Raw genomic sequence first — 17,584 nt, 5'->3', positions numbered from 1 at the left:
TTATTTGTGAACATTTGATGCTCTTTGGCCGTGAGGATTCTGAGGGAGGAACAAGCATATCACCCTCTTGGTGGCATCACTCCTGTACATAAGAAAGACTCTATAAAACAAAAGGGCTCAAGTATCTGTTTTCAATACTTTATGCAACCTTAGAGCATCTTCTCTTGCCCTTAGACTATCTCCCCTTTTCAGGTCATTTGTCACTGTCCCAGCTTGACTGGCAGTGATAGTTAACCTTTGCTTAGCACCCTGGAGGTATTTACTTTGTACTTAAATATCTTTTCTCTTGCATGCTGATAAAATACCCACATGTACAGAGGACTTTATCCCAAAGGATTTCAACAAGCTCTGCAAGCTATAAATTTACAGCAGTAGTGTACAGGTAGCATAGCTTTTTGCTCAGTACAAAAGACAGTAGCCAAAGTCTGGGAATCCTGGTGTTTTAACAAGTAACTTCTCAACACAGAATTTAGGCAGAGGAATCTACATTTTGCTGAATATTAGTCTAGGATGTAGACATAGGTTCAAGTTCCTGATGAACCCAGGACCACAAACCTTGCCCAGGTGTCCCATGTGACTCATGGAGGAGCTAGTGCAGACCCACAAAGCATATACCTGACATTGGATGCCAGTGGAACCGAAGCACTTCATCCCAAGGGTGCAGCCCTCAAAGCTATGCCTCGGTCCTTAGGCAATAGTAGATCTATCAACACCTTCGTTTTCATGTTTCTGATGGTGATAAAAAAAAAATCAGCAATGCTAATATTTTGCATACATAATATCCAAACTACAACCATGCTTCCCAGACTAAAAAAAGGGGAATGTCTCACACCCTTTCCCAGTCAAGACTCACAGACAAGCTGTCCGTGTCCTTCCCAGGCCTTCTCCATTATGCAGGTTTAGGCCAAGCTTCATGCAGGGCGGCAGCAGAGTTTATTTCAGTACTAAACCCAGTATTACAACTGCAGCAGAAGAAATCCTGGTTCAGATTCCTGGCCTTGGCAGTATCTGAAACAGGTGGAGGGGAGAATGTATTGATTTCCATCCAGTCCTGGTTGAATATGAAATTGATAATGAGCAAGAAGAATGAGGAATTTTCTCCAGCTTTGCCCTTGGTCAGTGTGGGGACTAGTATCACTGAGGCTGAAGAAAGCCTAAAACTTGAGGCTCCTTCTCCCTGAGCAGGCATGGTAACTGTTAGACTGGTTTTACAGAAGACAGTGCTTGGTTGAAAGGAAACCATGAGGCTTGCTCCACTGTTAGAAGGATACTGGTGGGTGTTAAGCCTCAGGAAAGTTCTCGTCTGTCTTGTGCCAAAGGCACAGATCTGGATGCAGAGACTGCAAGGAAACTACTAAGCAGCCTGTCAGATCCCTCGAGGCGAAGGATTAACGGAAAGGGACCTTGAGTTCCAGTGCAGAGGACATCCACACTCAGCCCAGACACAGCTTTCATGTCTCGCCCATCCAAAAAAACCCAAAAAAAACCCCACAACAAAATTATCTTTCCCTCTTCACACTAGGAGACTGCGCTGATATAGTAACATTTGAAGTCAGGATTATTTCCAAGTTGAAAAATCTGACATATTCAGAATCTGTCTTGGCTCCCATGAAATACATACTTAAAATAAGCAGTCATTTTTAAATTTTTGGCCTCAGTATCAAAAGCTGGCTTTGGATCACCCCAAATTAGAAAAGATAAACCCTTATATTGGATTTCTATCGCAAACCAAATGCAAATTTTTACCTTTCCTCATTTTCACTTACCTCTGGCTATTTAATACATTCTTCTCTAATTCTCATCTGCACTACTGGTCTAGAATTTAGTCGGCATCATGAGAATCCTTTAGTTGATAGCGCTTTAAACTCATCTATAAACAGCTTTTGATGACTAATATACATTTCTCTGTTCCCGCAGTAAATTTGTTTAAAGTAAAAGGAGACTGTTCGGAAACAACATGTTAAGTTCTCTGATAAATCTACTACTCAATATTTAATTTCAAATCATACTGGGACAACAAATTAATTTTTTCTCAGGCTAACATCTGAAGGGAAAGATGTGAGATAGCTGCAGAAATAGAGAATTAACATCATTCTGATATGGACTATGTCCTCTTAAGCCATAAGGAGAATAATTTTATATGTGTTGTTTATATTTTTCTATATCAAAAGACAGTCACTTTAGATTAATTTAATTTGAATTCCTACATGGCATCTCCAAATAAAGAGGATGAATAACCAAATGGAAAATGCCTTTGCTTATTCCCTGGTCTGAAAGGGATTAATTATTTAAAATATTACCATTAAAAATGAACCATTTTCACAGATACAATGAAACGGATAATTTTTTTACAGGCATCTTTACAGCTCTGAAAAATGTGAGTATCTGTTTACTGGCAAGCTTCTGAAAGGTATCCTTAGTAATATAAGCACAAAGAGACATCACAGATGTCTTCTGTCCTACATTTTTTATGCCACTGTCACAGTAAATGGCACTAGACTTTATCATACCTTTCTTGTAGATTCTTCTTTTTGTTCTGTATGCAGTCCCAGCTTGCATCTGCAGCTAAAACCAAACTAGGTCCCAGGTTTCATAATTGCTTCTCCTGTTCTGTGTTTTAAGACATCACTACTGCTACTTAATGGTACTGGATTTACATAGCTGCCTGATCCTGCCCAAGGACAGAGTGTGTAAGCACCCTGTTCAGCCTTAAAAAAAATGCAACCCAGCCCACAGAGGATGCACTGAGCATGTTTTGTGTTACTGTCAGTGGCTCTGTCATTGGTACAGTCTTATGTGGCTGCCTGCAGTTTAACCAAGCAAAATGATTTCATGGAGTAACAAATATGACCTGGACCAGAATCTCAAGGATAAGAAGTCCTGTCAAACCAGAATATAATTTCCTCACCTGTCCCCAAACATAGAATGTGTGATTAGAGAAGATTCCTGATGCAAGTGTAATGTACTGTGGGCACACATGCAGCAGCAGTAATGGGGAGATCATGCAAGTATAATTGGCATCCAAGAGGAGCAGCAGACCCAAGCCCCACCATTTAGGTAATCTGGCTGATCATTTCCTTCTCTGAGTTTTTTACCCTAAAGTAAACAGCAGAGAACTGCATTACCTAAAATAGTTCTTGAAGGGAACAGGAAACAAGCAAACTAAAGACTGAGAGTTTGACATTAATATTTTCAAGAGGTAATGACTAGCTCAGTCTTGTCACAATTCTGTTGCGAACTCAAATTTTCATAGTTGTTTCTGCTGACTCCACACAAAGGATTTTGCTACTAAAATGGAATCATATTTTCTGATGCAGGTCCTTACCTCATGCTAATTAAGCTTCTATGCCAGTGGAGTTACAGGATTTCCTATGCTATTCTGAGTACATTAGGAAAGGTACGAGAAATTTATTCCTCCAAAAGGTCAGCTCAAAATGACCTCTAGCTAAAGGTTGAGATGCAGGTAATATTTTTAGATTTCAAGGCCAACTCCTAGAGTCTCGTTCATTCTAAGAGGTGGTTCATGCTCTTCACCACAAAGTACGCGTGATTCATGGGTTTAGTTCATTCATGCTCCTTTGCTATAATATCTACTGTACTGGAGCATCATTTCTTGGTGTCATGAATTTCGCCCTCTTCAGTAGCCTAATTTGGTTGGTATAAATTGACTGGCATGGCTGCTGGGCTATCTTTTTAGCCAAATAGAAATACATAACATACTTTTAGCAATCCAGTGCATTTTTAACTCAGATATGGACTCTTTTGAGAAGCACTAAAACAAGTTTTTATTGAGGTAAACAGTAAATGGGGAAAATAAAGTAATGTTTTATCTTACAAGCTGAAACTGATGGGAAGGTGAAGTTTTTCAGCTTATTTGAAGAGTTGCACTGATTAATTTGTCATGATTCAATCAGACAAGCCATCCACATTCCTACAACAATGTTCCTATTCTCATCCATCATTTTGCCCAGTCCTCTCTTGATAAACTAAAACACAGTCCTAGCGGGCTCTTTTATCAACAGAACTTCTGTTTTAATCAAGAAAGGGACATTTTCACTAGTTCAAGCAATAATTTTCCCTCTTGCGGTCTACAAGTTGTATCTTTCCTTATCATTCAATAATAAAAAGCAGTGTTAACATTATTTCTTTCTGCAACTTTGAAATTTTTTTTCTTTGTGCAAAATAGCTGGTGCCATCATAGTCTATAACATCCTGGGCCATATCCAAAAACATCTGACAGGTTAGCTCTGGTCAGTAGCCTACCTTCTCATAATATTTTCCTTTAGCTTTTGTGAAAGCAACTCAAGACTGTCCCCTTAAGCATTATAGACTATTTATGTAATGTCTCTGAATGTTTAATAGTCCTGTACTTCTTCAGTAGGTTCCTATTAAGTAGGTCCCATGAAGTAATTTGACACTATGCCTACTTATCAAACAACAGGAGGCAATCTATGAAAATATCATCTTGATTATTTCTACACTTCAGTGATACAGTTGTTAAGATTTCTTCAGAAAGAAAACTTCCTCTGGGGATTTCAGAGTCAGCCAGCTGCCAGTCGTGTCTTACAGTAATTTAAGCCATAGAGTTAAAGGCTTGTATATCATACTGGTGTCTCTTTCAACTAAATGGATCCATTCAAACAAATACTTGTCAGTTATTCAATTGCTGAAAAGTGTAATGCAGATCATATTTCTGTTCAAATTAACATGGTTCAATATTTGCAATATTTTGTGATCAGATTTTAGACAGCTGGAGGTGCTTATAGCAGAATGCATTCAGCTTTAGTTCTCTGGTATAGTTTCTTCAATGACATAGTTTCAATTTATTTTAGCTAGTAATAATATTGCACCATATGATATTGTGTTAAATGTTGGGCTCGATCTTTATCTTTACAAATGCATAAACATAAAACATATAAAACATGAGAAAAGTGTAAAGGGGCATGATAGTTCACAAATTAGCAAGGTTTTGTAGTTAAGGCTATCTGGTTAGCTGCTTTACTATGCAGCCTACTCATCCCCAGCACAAAGCTCCTTGAGTAGCATCTGCTTTTTGACACAACTTAAAGACATTGGCCTAAATTATGCAAAGACTTAGCCTATGTGTGGGTATGCGGCAAGCATGAAATGACATCTGAAACACTGTTACCATTAAGCTGCATATTTTCAGTATTGTGCTTTTTATATTGATAGTGGAGACTTCTTGCATCACCACCTCACCTTCATTGTGTGGGTTAACAGAGTAGCTTCTGAGCAGCCAGGCAGTGGTGCATCGCTCTTGAGCGATTTCTCCTGGTCATGTGCATTTCCACTAGACTCTCCTAATCAGAAAGCTCTGAAAAATTGCAACCTTATTTGGCATTCAGAGGGCAAGTCTAAGGTACCATTACTTTAATCCGAGCAAAATTTTTGTATCTTAACTTGTGTTCCCCAATCCTGTTTTCTGTCTCTGTGGAGAAGGCAACAGGAGCAACAGGAGGCTGTCAGCCTGACTCTCTCACTGGGGTAGAACTGCTCCTCTCTGTACCTTATAGATGCTGAAGTCTGCTCCTCACAAGAGAACACATTTTCTAGCCTTGTCTAAATCAAAAATGGTGTGAGGATTTCTTTTCACAAACAAAATGTTTGCTTATGTTCAAAAGGACTGAAACAATTCCTCCATGATTCTTCTAGCTTCTGCCATTGAATTCAGCCTTGTTTCACAGCAGTGCCTATACAATGCCAGTATTACATATAACCCCGTGAACTCATTCAGGGAACATCTTGTTGAACGAGCCAGGATGTTTCTTTCATTCTCTGCTACAAAACACTCGGAATAAATCCTATTAAAATAATGCAAATTGCTGTCATTAAGAAGATAATCCTGCTTGGCCTATATAGAGTTCACATTTTTCTCCACCAAAACATTAGAGATTATTGGTTTGTTCATCAAACAGCATATAGACTATGCCACTGGAGCTGAAAAATAACACAATATCCACTTTTCATTTTGTACCCGCCCTCAAGTTATTGCTTTGTGCAAAACTACTGCAAACCCTGGAGTTAACCTAGCCGAGTTTATAGGTGAGAGTTCCCTGAAGCAGGGATCACTAGTGTCCTGTGCATGTGGTCTGACACTGACCTGGATAAATTTGTACATATTCATTATATCTTACAGTACTTAACATTAATATGTTAATTTTGGTAATATATTATACTGCATATCATACAGTCATTCATAATGAGATTTTGTCGCTGGGGAAATGACAGCAGATCCTATGACAAAAGAATTTTAGCTTCTAGAACTTTGGTTTTATGGAAGATAGCAGTCTGTCTAAATGAAATCTGTAAGACTGGCACCCCATAAGCTTAATTCACAGTCCTAAAAATATCATGCTGTCCTTTCTGAAAGTAATGTAAACCATCACATTAACTCACTTCGAAAATTCCAGTGAAGGGTTTGGCTTGGAGATGGAATAGATTAAGCAGGCAAATTGACTGCAAGTACTTCAAACATCAGTTTTATTTAGAAACAGGGGTTTTCAGCTGATGCTCAATGCATATTATTAAATGAAAAGTTGAAAGAATACTTTAAATGACCTTCTTGTGACTCAAGATAGCTTTGTGCATGTTCTTCATTCAGGGTACCAAGAGCACCAAGTACCTTCTCAGAGTTCCTGGAAATTCAATTTATATAGAATTAGCAAAAATTTTATGTAAAAAGAGCTTATTGAATTAAACATGATATATTGCATTTATATACGTGGATGGGAGCCTTTCTAATTGTTTACTAATACCTTAAAATCTGTCTAATTACAGCAATGTTAATAGTAACTATCAAACTTGTTTACTAATTATTTCATTTTCTTCAGGCTACAACAACTCTCTTCTTAGGAAAATGCCTGAGCTACTGGCCACAGGCATTTTTCAAATAAAGTGATCATTGAAATTCCCTGTCATAACAGGGCACAAAGAGCTGTGAAAGAGCACATAGGCTAAGCCAAACATGGATTCACCAATGGGAGGTAAAGCTGGAATAACATGATGTCCTTCTATGAAATGACTGGCTTGGTAGATAAGGGGAGAGCAGGCGGTGTTGCTTACCTGGACTTCAATAAGGCTGTCTCCCATGGGCTGGATAAGCAGTCAGTCAGATGGGTTTAAAACTGCCTGTACAGGTAGGGCCAGGGGGTGGAGATCTGTGCTACAAAGTCATCTTGGAGGCCAGTAGCTAGCAGTGTATCCAAGGGGGCAATACTATGAACAATTCTGTTCTTTATGGTCAGGATGATGGGACAGAGTATAGCCTCAGCAAGCTTGCTGATTAGACAAAACTGAGGGGAGTGGCTGATACATCAGAGGGATCTTGACAGACTGGAGAAATGGGCTGACAGGTTCCTCCTGGAGTTCAACAAGGAGAATGCAAAGTCTTGCACCTGCAGTAGAACAAGCCTGGCACCAGTACTTGCTGGGAACTGACAGGGTGGAAAACAGAAAAGGGTCTGGGTGTCCTGGTGAAGACCACATCAGCCATGAGCCAGCAATAGTCATTGTGACAAAGACTAATTGTATATCCTGTGCTGCGTTAGGAGGAGTGTTGCCAGCAGGTTGATGGAGGTAATTCTTCCCCTCTACTCAGCACTGGAAGGGCCACCATTGAAGTATTGAGCCTGGTTCTGGTCTCCTCAGTGTAAGAGACACATGGACACACTGGAAAGGGTCCTGGAAATTCAATTTATATAGAATTAGCAAAAATTTTATGTAATGAGCATGATTAAGGAACTGCAGTATCTCTTCTATGAGAAAAGGCTGAGAGTGTTGGGTATGTTAAGCCTAGAGAAGACGTGGCTTCGAGGGATCTCATCGATGTATACAAATAGGTGTAATGAGGATGCAAAAACAGAGCCAGGCTCTTTTTAGTAGCATCCAGTGGCAGAACCAGAGTCAACGGGCACAAACTGAAACATGGCAGCTTCAGGCTGACCATCACCTTATGTGAAGGTGACTGAGGCTTGGCAGAGGTTGTGCAGGAAGACTGAAGGATTTTCATATTCAAAGACTGTCTGGACACAGTACAGTGCAACGTGCTCTACGTGGCCCTGCTTGAGGAGGGAGGTTGGACAAGATGAACTCCAGACGTCCCTTTGGACATCAGTCCTTCTGTGGTTCTGTGATTCTGTGAACCAGAACTCTATTGTTATGGTCAAAGATTGTCAGGGGAAGAGTTGCCCTCTCTTCTGCAAAGACTTATTATTTTACCCAGTGATGGGGATGCTGACAAAGTTGCATTTCTTGTTGACTATACTGAGGCAGTCCCAGAAGCAGTGGGAAGCTCAGACTTAGGTGTCCAGCCTCCTAATAAAGCCTACCCTGTCCAGACCTCAGTACAGACCTCAGCCAAAAGGCCAAGTAAAAATTTTTACTTGAAAGTTATTTATTTATAGTACTATGATAAACATCTGAGGTTAATAGACATGGATTCATTAGCTTTCCATGCCATGATGTGTATTTCTTAAATTATGTCAATTGTTACAAATGTTTTTCTTGTTTTCCTCACATTTATTTAAGAGATAATCACGTCTTAAACATCTGATCCTAAACATTCCCTCCTATAGATGTAAGTTCCATCATCACAGTCTTTCAGTCTGTTTTCAGACTTGGGATCTCTTCTTATCAGTTATTGCATATTTTTTGTTATGTTTTAGAAAGAAAAAAAAATGTTTTTTCCACAATTGGTAAAAATAAGTCAGTAAGTCAGATTTCAATGCAGCTTCCAGTTTCCTATGGATTTCAAGCGTCTAAGGGAATAACTCCCCATTAAAAGATCTTTGACATTATTCCATATCCCCAGCATTAATGTAGTATTTGTTTCTATCAAGGAATATTTCTATTTCCATTTTCTTTTTCAGTCACTATGGTGACATGAAAAAGTACGAAGTCCCATCTTCATTCAAGATGACAGTAATATCAGTCCCCATAGCAAGGTTATTTTGTCATTTTATGACTTAAAAAAAGCTGCTTAAATAGTAAGGTAAAAGTCTCTATAAAAATCAATAACTCACAACAAATTTAGTCTTGGACATACTACACCAGAATATTAATTTGCATATTTTCTGTGAACTGCCACTTGCAAATCCCTAGGATGGTTTTCATCCAACTGTGATCATAACAATCCTTTCCATCTGTATATTTTTCTATGAGAAATCTTCATCATAATTGCTCCCCAAAGGCCTTATGGGCTCAAAAATCTCAACATAGTTCTACCTTTCTCACAGGACAAGTGATAAGGATTTTAAGAAAAAGTTATGATTTTCTTAGGCTTTCTCAGGCATTCCAGTGAGTAAATCAACTGTATTTTTTCTTTGAAAACACTGTAGCTATCAATACTATGTCATTATGTCCTTCTAAGTTCTAAGGTATGTTTTCTAACACACAATTCGTGTGGAATATTTGTCACTTCAAATCTTCTAAATTCCACACAACTTTATAAACAAGGATGATTACTCTGAAAAATAACAATTCTACATTTTTATTTGATTTCTATTATATTTCCTGGAGGCTCCAAAAGTTCTCCCCAGAGAGTTGCAAATTAAACACATCAGTATTCCAGAAATACTGGAATATTGATGTAGGTAAAATGAGGCCATAATAAAAAAGCCTGCTATTTCCTAAAGTATTTCTTGTTCCTGTCAAATAGTTGCCTGTGGTGCTGGATATGAACATATTTGACAAGCGATTTATAGCAAAGTCCCAGAGAAAATACTTGTTAGAAGAAAAAGATCTAGATAATACTGAATCTCAATTCTGTTTTAACCTTAAAATGATCATTTGACTTTTATTGATGGAATCGGAACAGCTATAGTGTATTACAACAAAATTTTGTATATAGAGGAAAGACGTTAGAGTTTCTTGAAACCAAATCCTCAATGAAATGAAATTCAGGAAACCACTTCAGTGCACATCCGAACCCATTCTTGTTTACAGAACTGATTTGCGAAAATGAGGTTTTGGTGTTTCTCGGTTTGGTACACAATTCTCTGTTCCAGAAACTTGCAAGTAAAGAGGTAAGTGGAGCTAAGAGAATGAGAATCTTTCCAAGAAACAGGAAGACTGAGGAAGGGAGTAAGTACTATCTGAAAAATGCGTCACGGCTTCTTTTAAAATAAAACATCTTTTAGAGTAGGCCATCCAATAAAAATGTCCATTTTCCTACTTTCAGACTGAAATAAACACATTGAAAGAAAAACATTTAAGTAAGTTTTTAACTTTAAGGGTGTGCCTGAGGCACTGAGTAAACAGACCATCAAAGCATGATACAGGCAGGGAATTGCTCTTGCAGGAAGAACGGCTTAGTTGGAAAAACACAAAGACAAGCAATGTGCTCTGAACTGCACAGAAATATTAATCTAAATGAGATATCTGACTTAATACTTTATTATTTTCTATTAAGCCAGCCAAACAAACATTTTCATATTAGATGTAGCTTGCAAATCCAGTAAGACACATTTCTCATGAGAGGCACCTTGCCAACAGTGGAGCATGAAATACTGTGTCCTATATCTAAGAGGTAAAGGAGACACTCTACCAGCTGACAACAGGCACCAATATCAAAGAAGGACATTAAAGAATCAATCAGTGTAGAAAAAAACTTTTCAGACACCATAGCACACAAGTAGCATCTAAACACATTGACCAGTGCATTCCTAGGACCAGAAACAGACCCCCAATTTAGTTGGAGATGCTATCATTTTTGCCACATGATAGAAGCACATCTATCCAGTCATGTGTTGATGAAGGGACTGTGGAGGGAGGGAGTGAAGCAAGCAGGGAACACATCACAGGCTGGCAAAACCGTGAATTCAATCACCATCCCACTCCTTGCGCATGCCTGCGGGTACTTGGAAAAGAAGGAATAGGTTGTGGGCTTTGAAAACTGTTAGGCAGACTGTATCCATATGATGGGTCATACTTTGGGCTAAATTATCAAAGAGTTCTAAAGCAACAAATTGAGAAGCCTTCAGGTGTTGCGGAGAAGTTATACTTTTTTACATTGCAGCTTATCAGAGAGAATATAGAAGCACCTCCTTGTTCTAATAGAGTAGACTGTATTGAAGTCATGGTCAAGACAGCACTAAAATAAATAGATAAAATAAAGGGAAACTAATCCCATAGTACAGAATGGATTTGCAGTGAAACCCAAAAGGAAGTTGAGATAGAGAGACAGTCTTACTCCTGCACTGGGACGTGGAAATCTGACTTCTTAGCCCTCACACTGATTTCCTGGCTGATTTTGAGACAGTCACTTCACCATTCCATCTTCTGTTTCTACAGCTCCAAAACTCTCATAAAAATTAAGTAATTTTGGGATATGATTTTATTAATAATACTTGAGATGAATGCTTAAAAGGAGATGGAAGCAGAGGTATATGATCTGTTGCTAAAATCTTTACTGAAGGATTAGATAAAACAAGTGTTTTACTGCTCTTAAAAAAACATTCAAATGGTGAACCCAAAATTACCAATCAGTAAGACTTAATCCAATTCAAGGTCATCCTAAATGCAAGAAATAATTGAAACCAAAGCAAAAAAAATCCAGCTATGGTTGTGACACCACAGCTTCATAATTTAAAATTAAAACACAAAACACAAATAAACAAGATTGCATGTCTTAAATCTACTGGAATTATTTTGTTTACAGAAAAAATAAAGGAGAAATCATTTATATTTATATATTTACTAGTTTTACTGTGCTTTTGGACTACTGAACCTGCGAGACAGAGCTGGTTTTTGAAAGTTCAAGGCACTTTCAGCTGAATACTCTGGAAAGGCACAGTGATGGATTCTCGATTACCTAGAACCATACAAAAGAAATACCTAGGCATTCTGTTAAAACTGTGGGGTTTGAAAAGCTGGAAAAAATAATAATAGTAATAAAAAAAAATAGATTTCATTTTAAAAGGCTTAGAAAATAACCAATAGTACTTCTAATCCACAATCTTGACTAACCTTCACAATGTACTAAATGGAAATTAGGAGGATCAGAAACATCATGACTTGGAGAGAGGGGATGACAGGAGCCCTGTCTAGAGGCTCTTACAGAGAGAAAGGGTCTGGGACAAACTTCACCTTTGCATACATAAAAACACCTTGCATGCTGCTAAATTATAGTCCTTTGCTTTAGACAGCCTGCAGGCCGTACTAATGAACTCCAGCACAGAGAGTGCTAGAATGTCATCACAGGCATTAGTGTCACAACTTCTCCTTGAACATTGTCATAGAGCTCATGAGTAAAGCAGTTTAATTTCCAGTAATTTCTGTGATCAGTCTGCAGTAAGAGGTACATTTCAACACTCAAAATTTTATATTGCCACAATAAATAGGCTACAACTGTCTTTCAACAGCTAATTTAATTATTTAGACTTGTAGAATTACAAGCAGTGCTATGCCTATGAAATTTGGTAAGATACAGTTTTCATTTCTGGAAGAAGTATCTTAGGAGACTTTGCAAATATATTTCTGGGAACTGTGATTTGATTTTAAAGATATTTTACAGAGAGTGAGATGGGGGAGTGTGTTGGACGAGATGAATAATATGGAAAAAAAATTATATCACTGCACCAAAATGCAGTGGTTTCCAAAGAGGAAGGTGATCCTCTGTAATGTATTTTATAGGAACCCTGAATTTAACTAAAACTTTTTCTGATGCCTAGGGTTATGCAGCAAGTAAACAAGAGTGTAAATTTGATTTACATTTATACATGATACAAAGCAAGGAAAGATTGGATTTCTTATTTCATATTGATAGATCATAAATTCATAGGGCTCTTATGAGCAAGGAACCATGATGATTACCAGCTCCTAATGAATTCCTGAACTTTCTTTGACACACAGATTTTTGTTTCCTTGATAGGAATGTTATTAGACTAGGTTTCATTAACCATGTTTGCTTATTAGATATCTTTGCTCATTAAAAGCATGAGTTAATTGAGTCCCAAATAGTGAAAAAATATTCTGTCTAAAACAACAAAAAATGTCTGGTTGGAGGGCTCTTAATTAGACAAAAGATTGCCAGTGGAAAAAAAACCTTGTCCCTGTACAAGATTTTGAAAATCATTTTTAAGGATAGCTTAATATTGCATTAAATAAAACAGAGAGCAGCCTGAAAGCTCTTTGCTGTGGTATTTTTTTAATGGCACAATTCACCATAATTTTGAGACAGACGGGTTTCCCAAATTCCGAAAAGGACATGAGCATTTTCAGCCTAACCTTCGGAGATTCAAGACTCTGCCACAAAGCACAGGTCTGTATCATTAAGAGAGCAGTTCTCAGCAAGTGACAGAAATATTTATAGAAATACATCAGCAACAAAAGGAGGGCCAAGGAGATTCTCCAGCCTTTACTGGATTTGAGGGGAAAGATAATGACCAAGGATGAAGAAAAGGATAAGCTACTTAATGCTCTCTTTGCTTCAGTCTGTAATGGTAAGACCATTAAAGTATCCACCCCTCTGAGCTGGAAGACAGGGACAGAGAGCATAATGAAGCCTCCATGATCCAAGGGGAAATGGTCAGTGACCTGCTGCACCACTTAGAAACAAACATATCTATGGAGCTGGATGGGATCTGCCTAAGGGTGCTGAGGCAACTGGCAGAATAGCTCACCAAACCACTTTAGCAGCATCCCTAAGTAACCAGGAAATTCCAAGTTGGGCAGGAGTGTTGATCTGCTGGCTGGAAGGAAGGCTCTACAGATGGATCCGGACAGGCTGGATCGATGGGCCAAGGCCAGTTGTACAAGGTTCAACAAGGCCAAGTGCCAGGTCCTACACTTGGGTCACAGAAAACCCCAGGCAGTGCTACAGGCTGGGGCAGAGTGGCTGGAATTTGCTCAGTGGAAAAGGACCTGGGGCTGCTGGTCAACAGCCAGTTAGTTGAGCATGAGCCAGCATGGGCCCAATCCTGGCCTGTATCAGCAACAGTGTGTCCAGCAGGACCAGGGCAGTGACTGTCACCCTCTGCTCGGCACTGGTGAGGCCACATCTTGAGTGCTGTGTCCAGTTCTGGGGCCCTCACTGCAAGAAAGAGCAAGGGAGCTGGTGAAGGGTGTGGAGGACAAGTCCTGTGAGGAGCGGCTGGGAGAGCTGGGGTTGTTTAGACTGGAGGAGAGAAGGCTCAGGGGGACCTTATTGCTCTCTACGACCACCTGAAAGGAAGTTGTAGCAAGGTGGGGTTTGGCCTCTTCTTCCAAGAACCAAGCAACAGGACAAGAGAAAATGGCCTCAGTTTGTGTCAGAAGAGGTTTAGATTGCCTATTAAGAGCAAGTTCTTCCCTGAGAGGATGGTCAAGCATTTGAATAAGCTGCCCAAGGAAGTGGTTGAGTCATCATCCCTACAGGTATTTAAAAGTCATGTAGATGTGGAACTCAAGAACAGGGTTTAGTGGTGGACGTAGCAGTGCTGGGTTAGCAGTTAAACTCTATGATCTTAAAGGTCTTCTCCAACAAAAACAATTCTACAGTTCTATGATTCTGTGAAATAACAGCTGACTTTCTCACAGCAAAAGTTGCTGAAGGACAACCAGAATTTTCTCAACTCTTTTAAAATGCCTTTAAAATAAATATATATTCTTATTTTTTCCAAATATAAAAAATTATGGCCATTTTCCCTTACATTTTTAGAAGTAGTAGCATTCCAGGATGCCATGGCCGAAGCACACTGATGCTGTCAGAAATTATTAGATCAATGAATTAAAAATGTCAAAAAGTATCTCTTAACTGAAGGGAAAAACTGAAATTTAGTGTAAGACATTTTCAAGACAGAAAATGACCACCTTTCCCTTAAATGAAAAAATGCTGTTAACTTAGGAATCCTGAATTAAATTAGAAGCTTATAGCAACATAGCAAAGACATGGGCTACAGAGAGAACCCTTTGTTAAATAGATTTTAGTCATACACATTGTGCCACATAGGAGAATGACACAAAACCTTTGTTAAGGTTTGTTTTACATAACAGCAATTTACCCATGGGATCAGTGCTTATATGAAAATCACATCCCCATGCCAGCCAGTTTCCTTGGTGGAGGATTAATTCTCCCAGCAAAGTCAGGCAGTGGCTGTGTCACTACCTTCTGTAGGCTTTCACTGTGGGGCAAAAGCTGTATTTTATCCAGATTGTGTAGGAGCCCCAGCAATAACACAGAGCATCTCTCAGCCTCTGTTCCTCCTGGAATGGACAGTTCCCAGTAAAGATAGGAAACACAGACAGTGCTCTCAGGGGCCAAGCTCTGTAACTCATCAGTGCTTTTGTTCACAGTAGACTCTTTTGTCTTTCTCTAGACCAATTAAGTTTTATATTATTCTTTATTCTGTCATCCTTATCTGAGAAAAATAACAGAAGCTAATCTTTTCCAAAAATCCACCTCAGTCTCACACACAAGTGGTATCTTATATTTCTTTCATTAAAACTGAGGCCTCTATTAAAAGAATGTTGATATTAAATTATAACAATGCTCCTAAGGAGGTACATACATTTATTTGAGCACCCAAAGACATGATTAATGTGATTTCAACCAATGACAAGGTAATGTAAAATGAATATCACCCTCACATATGTTATTTTTAGAGTATCGACACCAGTAGCAAAAACACGATGGAGAACTGGGCACAACTTTCACAAACACAGTATAAGATGTGAAACCTAAGAAGAATATATTAAGTTACTGGCATCTGTTTGTCTAGAAATAGAATCATCTTACAGTATGCTCTGTATAGAGAAGGAAAACACACACTTTTGAAAATGAATCAACATTTTCAGAAAAAGACACTGAGTGTGTCATGTTCTGGTTGCTCAGTGCATACTGTAAGTGCATACTTTTGTTTGGATGCTGCTTTGTTCCTCGAACATCCCTCCACATTTCCAGCCCTCCGTCCATGTGTTTTCTGACACGTATAAAATGGAAAGCATGACCTCATATACTTGGAGGTCCCAGACACCAGATCCCACCTATTTCTCTCCCTGCTTGGTGTCTGCCCGGTGTTGAAAGAAAATAACCATTTTTAAATATGTTGATTTTAACCATTAATTTCTCTTAAATGTTGAAACTTTTATTTCACTCAATAAAACACCTATGAAGTGATACTTGAGACCTACAAAGTTGCCTGGGTTGTTGAAAGGCAAGCTGCCTTACAGACCATAGAAAAAAATACTAGCATGATCTCCAGAAATTGCAACTAGAGTGACAAAATGAATATATGCTAGTACTCTCTTTATTGTTTTTCTTAATGTTCAGTAAAATTTTCAAATGCAAAACTTGTATCATAGGGTAGGATAGAGCTGGCAAAATCTCAGGAAAATGCTGTTCTCATTTTTTTTCATTTTCAAAGTAAGTTAAGTTTCTACAGAAAAGTATTTTGTCAGGATGTTAATGCCAACAATTTACCCAACTCCACAGACATGACAGTATGAAGTTATATTTTCGAAAAAAAAGGTAAAGGCCATGTTTCATGATATTTCCAAAGGTTGTATTTCTTTAATTCATGTTCCTGAAACTCTTTTGAAAAGTTCTGTGTGCACACATTACTGCTATTAACAATATTAATTTATTTGTATTTAAACAGAAAAAGAAGAAATAATGCATAATATTGGTTATGAAGGGTAGGCAATAGATATTATAGACGTCTACTTATTTTATTTGCTTGATAATACTTTAATAATATCTTCCCTCACGCATTTCTTGACAGCTCCATCCCAGGAAAGCATCAATGTGACAAATTCTATTGTATTCAAAACAATGAAAACACGAGTTCAAATTAAAGCATATGTATGAGTGTTTACCTAAAAAGAGATGGATTTGTGCACCTTTTTATACAATTATTTAAGGAAAAATTACATCTATTGCATTATTTTGTCTTATACCTTGCTACCTGCTGTAGAAATAACTGTGTAGGGTCATAATATCTGTGCTTGGTGAGACTCTGCAAAAGCCTGGAGATAAATTGGTAAGCTCAAGTTCAATTGTAAGTATATTGTGATGAAAGTTGTAAGTAAAATTACAATTTTGTCGAAGAAGATGAATTATACTGTTTGCACCATATTATGTTCCATCTTTCACTCTAAAGGAAATTCAGTCATGACTAAGGACAGCATGTGGATACTGTTCTGGAGCAAATATTAATGACAACATGGTTTTTCATAAAGACTCTCCCATCATTACAGTGGGACTGGTTTTTGTCACTGATAAGGGCTGTCAAGTCCTGTAGGACTGTATAATTAGAGACCAAGAGGACCATTGAAAATCAATACCACCAACTGAAGTGATTCTAAAAACTTCTGGAATGTAATGGACTATGATAAATCAATCAAAATTCTATACACTTGGTTAGAAAAAAGTCTGGAAGAATGCTCCAAATTAAATTCTGTAGACTTGATTATTATGTGTGGAGCTTGTTGTATCTGTGGATGTTTTAACTGTTGTCTCTTAACTTCAACAGAATATTGACAAAAGCAAGGTAACCCTGTTATTTTGACTCAGCAGATTGTCAATTTTTTGTGTAACTGTTCCCCACAAGTTTCTACATAATTTTTAACCTCTTTTCTGGACAGAGTT

This window comes from Corvus hawaiiensis, chromosome 4 (assembly GCF_020740725.1).
Source record: "Corvus hawaiiensis isolate bCorHaw1 chromosome 4, bCorHaw1.pri.cur, whole genome shotgun sequence".
NCBI lineage: Eukaryota > Metazoa > Chordata > Aves > Passeriformes > Corvidae > Corvus > Corvus hawaiiensis.
This window is presented reverse-complemented; position numbering follows the sequence as displayed.